We start from the raw sequence: 9,511 nt of genomic DNA on the forward strand, positions 1-9,511 counted from the left end.
AGGTTTAGACTAATTACATGAAAAAGTTTGATTTGAATTATCTTGTTCTTATGAGTTGCTTAGATTAATAGAAATGTTGAGTGAAATAGTTGTTTTCAATCCATTTTAATCTAAGAGTTGAGTATAAAATGTGTTTGTGTAACTTGTCCTCAAGTTACATGAAGAGTCACATTAAAGACTCATAAAACTCATAATAGTTGGCAATGGTTACAAAATGAAGAGTCTTGTGTCATTGAATAACTTTTTATGACTCCATAACTTGTCCTCAAGTTATGGAAGTTCAAGAGTCACTTCATTAAAGAAAAATATGTAACCATAATTAAATCCATAAGTTATAAAATAAAGAAAAAGTTAGTTCTTTTATTAGTTTAAAGTCTTCCATAACTTGTCCTCAAGTTATGGAACTTGAAGAGTTTTTGGATTAAAACTACTTTAAACACATAAGTTATGGAATTAATTAGTTTTGAATAGTTTCAAAACTTGCCCTCAAGTTTTGGAATTTGAAAACTTTTCAAGTATGAATACTTTAATTCCAAGTTAGCCCTTAGAATTTTAAAAGTTAAAATTCAACCCTTATACTTTATAATATTATAAGTTAATAATATATATGTATAAGAGTAAAGTCAGTCTTACCGCTAGTACGCCTCATTCACGAAGCCGGTCTATAAGGTGGGTATAAGGTTGTTGCCTATAAAATGGCAACTTAATGGGTGTCCACTCTCACCCACCGCTTGCTTGACGGGTGGAGGGTCGTTAGCCGAACGGGTTTGACAGGACTAGAATTCTCCCTTCATTAAAAGTATTAATGATAATACTAAGTAACTAAACTCTTAATAATACCCAATCTTAGTTACTTAGGAAAAATGTGAATAAGGTGCTAATCCATGAAATTACACTTTGCACTTTGTTTAAGTCGTTAGTGGAGCGTGTGTGGTTAACCGACACACTAACTTGGACTTAACAAGGTAGGTAAAGGGTGACTTAATATTTATCATAGTATCGATGGAGCGTGTGTGGTTAACCGGCACATCGATTGAGGGGTAATTTATTAAGGGTACCAAGTGATTTGCATGGTTACTTCACACCTTGTTTTGTGATCCTCGGCATCCCAGTCACAAAAACTGAAGGGCACACTCGAGATTGAAACATGCCTTTGAAAAGTTCAATGAATCTCAAAGATCTAGGAGTTTCAAAACCAATTAAAACCTAATTATACATTTCGTTTATCTTGGTGGATATTGGTGAATCGTCATTCACCTACCTTCAAATATTTTATAGCTTGGATTACGGCATACCTCTTCTAAGTTATAAAATAGTTTGTTGGGTCCTAGCCTTAATATTTCATATTGGGTGTCATATTAAGGACTTAAGATCAACTATCTTGAATATCTCCCAAAAGATGTCTGGTTTAGACATTTATGATCTTCCCAAATCTCTTGAAACAAGGTTTCCTAAATGAAGATGATGTCCTTTGGAAATCATACTTCTTTCACCTCCTCCAATTATTCTCCCCAACCCACAAGTTCTTGAAAAGTTTAAGGTCACTCAAGCCCTATTGGCAAGGCAAGGTCTAGGTGTGAGCACATCTTGGAGATGTAGTCACATATTGACAAGCCGGGAGAGTTGGGTGTCAAAGTCTTGAGAAAGTTGGTGGTTCAATCACTTTCTAAGTCACATAGTGAGTTCCTTTGGGACACCTATGAAATAGACTATGACAAGACCCTTAATGATCTTATCTAAGATCAACTTTCTTAAAACTTGATGGACATTGACAATAGTGACACAGGAAATCTTGGAAAGCATTCTCTTCCCAATGGAAAGGGATCGGCCATAGTCAACTCGGTTGACCAAATGGTAAAGAGAAAAGCTAAGTCTGTGATAGTCTCGTGTACCATTATCAAAGGGTCCATATGTTTATATTGCCAAAGGAAGGGGCATTGGTTGCGAAGCTGCCAAATTTACCTAAGGATGTTAAAGTCAATAAGTTTGACTCTACTTCAGGTAAAGACCACTATCTAACTCTGTTAAGTTTCTATTCTGAGATTCCTGATACATGATGTGACTGGGTCACATGGTGATGTTTTAAGAATCAAAGAAAAGTGAAGAAACTTAAAAAAAAAAAAAAAAAAAAGGAATATGCTGAATCTGATGGCGTAGATGGATTTCTATCGCATAGTTTGAAGATCGGATTCTTGAGCTACTTCTTAGGAGTTATGAGATATTGCTTAGGAATAGATAACAACAAGTTTTCATATGGATTGTAAGGATAAGTTTTTTTTCCGCAAAGTTTTAAAATAAAAGAAAATTTTTGATTTTATTTATTTTAAAATATCCTTACAATGGCATTTGAGGAAAAAAAAATTGTTGCTTATATGATTCCATTAAGAGCAAGAGTGGAAATATGAAATTGATTCTTTCATTTGTGGTAATGTCTAGATTTACCAAATAAGGAAAGATTCTCATCACCCAAGTTTCAATTGGACCGGAACTTGGAATCATGCAAGTTGTATAGCATGATGAATGAGAACTTTCAAGTATTGGAAAAATTAAGACTAATTACTTGTTCACATGGATGTGTGAGTCAAGTAAAGGACTAAGGGATCGAGTACACATTCCTGTGCACTGATTAAGTCCACCACAAAAGATTGATAAAACTATTCGTCATAGTTTACTAAAGTTCAGTAAATATGATTATACTTACATGCTTAAGTGTAATTCTGAGACATTGGAAAAAGGTTCCAATGTATGGCAGAGCGAATAAGAAGAATCAACTTAGGCAAAAGGATAAAAGTTTCTCAAATCTGAAAAGATGGGAGAGTACTTTAGTATCAATTTTGTGATCATCTTAATGATTAAGAAACCATAGCACAATTAGTTCTCTAAGGAAATCATAGTGCATTCTTATGACTAAGAAGAGGAACTTGAATTGTTGAAGTGGTTAAATCAAGAAGATGAGTCATACTTCGTTCCAATACAAGTCTTAGAGTCATACTCCAAGATTGTAACTTGAGTGACATGTCTCAAAAGAAGGTTAAAACACTAGTCAAATGTAAGAGTAAAAGTTTTTCTACTCTTGTACATTTGAAATTGGTAAGTTGTGATGTTTTGGATAAAACAAAGACCAACTAAGGCCAATTGTGTGAAGTGTTTGTCTTGATTAGAATCCACACTATCTCTTGGATATTTGACAAGGGAGTCTTATAGGTCAAGAGGACAGTGGGAGTCTTAAAGGTCTTGAAAGTCTCAAGAACTAATCAAGAATAAAACCTGAAGTTCTTCACTAGCACACGACTTGAGGTTTATAACATATCGTGTTGAATTATTCTGTGCCCATTCCAGTTAAAGTTGGCTTTGCATATGAGTTCTTAGAGTTCTCAATTGGTTGCACAACAACTTGGAAGCAATGGTAGGCCCTTGAGCTGCCAGGTGGCAAGAAGTTAAGATTGAGTTCAATCCATATGGTTTTGGATTTGTCATCATCTTTGTCTTATGATTATGGTTTTGACAAATTCATATGGGTAGGAACTCATACACCATTAAATCTAAGTGTCATAAGGTTTCTCTCCGATTCATGAAAATGATGGTGAGGAAACACTTTCACTAAGTAGATTTTAGCTAGATAGCAATTGTGATATTTGCATTCTCAAAGTCGTTAGTGGAGCGCGTGTGGTTAACCGGCACACTAATATGGACTTGTGAGAAGTGGAAAAAAGGTCTAACCATTATGATTACGGCATACCTCTTCATAATTGTTTAGACTCACAAGTGTGCTATCTAAGGGAAGGTGTATGATTTTGATAAAGACTTATCAAAACAATCTAGTATCAGAAATCTGAACTTTGGTAAGAAAGTCAGTTGGTTTCTGAGTACATGTCAAAGCTAGTGGGAGCATAAGTGTTATGCTAATAATCATCATGTTAGTGGGAGCATGAAAATTATGATAAGTATTGCAAGTTAGCAATGTTAATTATAGAAAACAAAAGGTTTCAATTGGGAAAAAGTTGTTTTGCTATAATTAAGGGAGAGGAAATTATACTTCATCTCAAATCTATAAGCTTAGATCGTGAGGTTTTAATCATTTAGTCAAGGAAATATATATGAATTTCATGTTGGAATGGCTCAACATAAGGAAATTCTGTATATGGGTCCATTATTTGCGTTCTAAAAATCGATTATGATTACGGCATCCCTTTTCATAATCTGAATTATGAGAACTTGGCAAATTGAAATGGAAATATTATAGCAAAAGACTGGTTTAGTCTTTATGTAAGACATCATGAATCGTGTCCCATATGCTTCGGATATAGGATCGATTACATGTGCTATAATCATCCGTTCTAAAATTTTCCAAATGCATGGGGCATTAAGAAGGGAAAAGGTTTAGAACAGGATATGACTAAAAGGATTAAACAATTGTCGAGAACAATCTAAGGTTTACCAAAGATTGGTTACTCAAGGACAATTGGAAGTATAGTGATAATTCTGGAAGGACCATGTTGACAAAATCTGTAAGGAGGAAACTCTTGTTCAGAAGTGATAGTCAAAATGGAATCTGGAAATGTTTCAAAGTTAGAATTTTTTCAATCTGTGTAAGATTAAGGAAACTTAATGCAAGAAGGATATTTCCAAGGAACTGATCTCCTTTGGAATACTCTGTAATGGTTGTTGTCAAGTCTTTATGACTTTGTACATAATCATTACAAGAGGATCAATGCATATAAGTTTAGAATCTAACAGATTTCAGTAAATGGTATGAATTTGGAATTCTTGCATTTGCGGTAAGGATTTGGAGTGTGAAAAGAGAATCAGTGAAGTTATGTTCAATTGATCTAGTTCACAAAGTAAAGATCATAGACAAACATAGTATGCATACTTGGTGTGTGGCATGACTAGTGTTTAGAAAACATAGTGTACATGCTTGGAGCATGGGACAACTATTGTTTTAAATTCAAGAATAAAGTTGATAGCTGAAACAGTATACAATGAATAATGTGTAATCATATGGTGATAGGTTTTGATACCATATTGGATTCTATTATTATTGTGTTTCACTTTGCATGTTTTGACTTCCCGAATAAACTGGGTTATTCTTCCGGAATGACTAAGCTATTCAAACCATCCATAATCGGTCATATTTTGGAAGTAGATATGAATTAAGACTGTCATGATGGGTTGTAGAGGTCTAAGGTGTTGGACAAGGCTACAACAATCATGAGTGCTCATAAGTTCTGAGTATTGGATTCAACCCGTGCTCATTGGAATCACTTCATGGATTTTATCACGAGTGATCATGAGACGATAATATCTTATATTCTTCAAACCTAGAGATATGAGTTGTTACTATGAGTTGATAGTACATTGATTGCACGAAACCGCATTTGGTAACTCTGTGCTATAAAACGTGCCTTTGTGTATGATTCAACAAGTAGTAGAACAAGCCATATGAGTCGAAGTTTATCCATTCCTTTTACCTTCGGGATAAAAGTGATATCTGTGGGCCCCTCGATGATTTGATGATGACAAATGGAAGTGCTCGGCCGGGCCAGGACTGATTTGATTTGTTCAATTAGTCAGTCGTCATAAATCGGAAATCGGGAAACAACAAATGGACAGAGAGAATGATTATAATCCATGTCTCAGTCCATATGATATCTAGAATGGAGGAATATATGATCCCTTATCTAATGGACAAGTCACTGACAAAGGTCAGAGTTTATCTACAAGGTCAGAGTTCGACAGAAGCTTTTGAGAGCTACGATTGCCGGTTGGTTCCTGAAGTCATACGCAATAATAGTTTTAGACTTATCCAAGTGGGAGACTGTTGGATTAATGTCTAAGTCCATAACTATATTTGGTAAGACTTGACCCGACCCGGCATGGTCCATTTGGGTTGCATACCATCATGCACTTGAATGAGAGAAATAAAACACTTATGGTTATTAATATATTATAAGTTCTAGTATATTAATAATAAGAATAATAAGATTATTTAATTAGTATTGATCAAGAATTAATCTAGGATTAATTAAGTGATAAAAAGAAGACTAATTAAATATATGGGTTGATTGTGTAAATCATCCATACTTGTATAGTGGGCTAATGCTCCATGGATAATCAAGTTGGGCTAAAACCCATAGGATGGTCCATGGATGCTCCATGGTGTATTTGTACCCATGGATCATGGAAATGAAAGGCCATGTCAATTATGGTTTACATGGTGTAACCCTAACTATATAAGCATCTTATTATTGAGGAAAAATCGGCCACTAGTATTATTCTAGAGAGGGCTAGCCGATTTCATGAGTTGTAAGAATTCTCTCAAGTTATTCTAAGTGTTTTGATGATTGTGATTCCATTTGAGGTGTCACACTTGGGGCACTAGGCACTCAAGCTTCATGAAGACATTCTACACCAAAGAGGTATGTATTCTATCTTGCTATAGTCATTGTTTTGTATGCTAGATTAGGATAATACCTTGGAAGTTCTTATTTGCATGTATAATAGAGAAAACATAGATCCAAGGTATTTAGGGTTGCATGTACACTTAGGAGTGTTGGATTAATGTCTAAGTCCATAACTATAATTGGTAAGACTTGACCCGACCCGGCATGGTCCATTTGGGTTGCATACCATCATGCACTTGGATAGGCTATAATGAGAGAAATAAGACACTTATGGTTATTAATATATTATAAGTTCTAGTATATTAATAATAAGAATAATGAGATTATTTAATTAGTATTGATCAAGAATTAATCTAGGATTAATTAAGTGATCAAAAGAAGACTAATTAAATATATGGGTTGATTGTGTAAATCATCCATACTTGTATAGTGGGCTAATGCTCCATGGATAATCAAGTTGGGCTAAAACCCATAAGATGGTTCATGGATGCTCCATGGTGTATTTGTACCCATGGATCATGGAAATGAACGGCCATGTCAATTAGGGTTTACATGGTGTAACCCTAACTATATAAGCATCTTATTATTGAGGAAAAATCGGCCACTAGTATTATTCTAGAGAGGGCTAGCCGATTTCATGAGTTGTAAGAATTCTCTCAAGCTATTCTAAGTGTTTTGATGATTGTGATTCCATTTGAGGTGTCACACTTGGGGCACTAAGCACTCAAGCTTCATGAAGACTTTCTACACCAAAAAGGTATGTATTCTATCTTGTTACACTCATTGTTTTGTATGCTAGATTAGGATAATACCTTGGAAGTTCTTATTTTCATGTATAATAGAGAAAACATAGATCCAAGGTATTTAGGGTTGCATGTACACTTAGGAGTGTTAGAATGCTCAAAACCCAACAGAAAGACCCTGAGCTTATGAACTCGGCGAGTCAGTAGGTAGACTCGGCGAGTAGGGTTGACCTGGAAGGTTGACATTGACCAGGACTTTGACCATGACCAGTGTTGACCTAGTGACTTTTGGAGGTCAGTTAGACTAAGTGTTATATTGGCTTTTGAAGCTCGAAGAGTTAGTGGAGCAGCAGTTCGGAGTCAGAAGTCAAGTAGCAGTCAAGAGGATTAGCAGCATCAGTTCAGCAGTTTCAGGTGAGTTTCCTTCCAGTAGGAACGGGTCTAAGGCCACAATGCCGGCCCGTTTAGCTAGCAGTAGTTTTCGGATTTGATCTGATGCAGTAGTTAGTATGTTTGATGCCTTCGTGGCTCAGACAGGATTTATGTGTTATGTGTTCCGGGCTACGGCCCGATGTAGTATGCAGTATACGTGTGTTCATGCTAGTTGATATGTTTATGTTATGTTCTGTTCAGCTAGCCCGGACTTCGGTCCGATGCAGGGGACAAGGTCCCAGTTAGTCCGAACTTCGGTCCGATGCAGGGGGCAAGGCCCCAGTTAGTCCGGACTTCGGTCCGATGCAGGGGACAAGGTCCCAGTCAGTTTCCGGACTTCGGTCCGATGCAGGGGGCAAGGCCCCCAGTTAGTCCGGACTTCGGTCCGATGCAGGGGACAAGGTCCCAGTCAGTTTCCGGACTTCGGTCCGATGCAGGGGGGCAAGGCCCCCAGTTAGTCCGGACCTCGGTCCGATGCAGTGGGCAAGGCCCAATATGTGCTTTATATGTTTTTGTGTGGTATGTGGTAGATTGGGGGAGCTCACTAAGCTTCGTGCTTACGGTTTTCAGTTTTGGTTTCAGGTATTCGGTTTTCAAAAGAGGAGCTCGGGAAGATTGCAGAGCACACACCATAGGCAGTTAGCCTGGGAATGTTTGACTCTGATAATGCTATTATGTTTTGAATTTAATACTCAAAAGTTATGTTTGACTTATGATACGTTGTTTATAAATCCATTTTTAGTAATGTTTTTAAAGAAATTATTAGTCGTGATTTTTGGGTCGTTACAAGTTGGTATCAGAGCCTTGGTTTGAGGGATTCGGGCACACTCCCTAGTGTGTCTGAACTCAAACTAAGGAAGTGGTATATAGTTTTCAAAAGAAAAATCGTAGTTACAAAAGAATTTTGAGAAAAGAAAACAGTTTTAGAAAAATGTAAAGAAAAGAGTTTTAGAAAAAGCAAAAAGAGTTTTGAAAAGAGAAAAGGGTGTGGTGCATGCAATTAGCCGAGCTCAAGTAAGTACTCCCAATTTACCTATACAAGTTATATTATGATTATCAGTATCAGTTTCAGTATCAGTTTCAGTTTCAGTTTCAGTTCCAGCTTCAGTAGAACAGCATGCTAGAATAGGACTAAGGATCTAGGATGATGCCTTAGGTGCCTGCTTTATGTGTTTAGCTTTATGAGAATTGCATGCTAGTATTGAGTAGACAGCAGTAGGATAGCCTGTGTAGGTTATGCCTGATAGCATGAGCTTAGCATTGTATGCTAGTGTAGTTTCTTGTTATAAGAATTGTTTTGCCTGAGTATGTCTCCTTTATCCGAATGCTGCTTGCTTTGTGCTTTGTGGGACTCTGAGTGATGGGAGTTAGCCATTAGGTGAATACGTCACATCACATGTGATCAGGGTTGGATAATCTCAGAGTGCTGGATTTGGCCCTACTGCGCAGCTCTCGTCTGAGTCCAACCGTTGTAGGGACGAGACTTTTACTCGAAGGATTATCCGAGCCTCATTATATGTGATGGTATTCAGGTGGTGGCTAATTGGCATTACAAGGAGGCCTTCAGCAGCTGAGGACTGTTTGGGTAGAGTCAGAGGTTCCCTAGGGCAAGCCTAGGATGAGAGTGGCATAGATCAGTAGAAGAGTAAAGGGGACTTGGTGGAGTTGAGGTAACTCTTGAGGAAAGTACGGATAGATGTGGAAGGTAGTAGGGGCCCATACTACTGAAAGCAGAGGATTCGTACTCGATTCAAGAGGGGCCGAGGCAAAACCAAGGAACTAGTAGAGTATATGAGAGATCCCTCAGCAGTAGTATGAAAATTGATCAGGATTTTGTTATATTTTCAGCATGGTGACGTTGCGCGAGATACCAGTTAGCAGTTCAGGTGTCGAGGAGGGGTCTGGCTCGGGCTTCAGAGCCGGGCAGCTTGA

Source organism: Lactuca sativa, chromosome 8 (genome assembly GCF_002870075.4).
Source record: "Lactuca sativa cultivar Salinas chromosome 8, Lsat_Salinas_v11, whole genome shotgun sequence".
NCBI classification, from domain to species: Eukaryota; Viridiplantae; Streptophyta; class Magnoliopsida; order Asterales; family Asteraceae; genus Lactuca; species Lactuca sativa.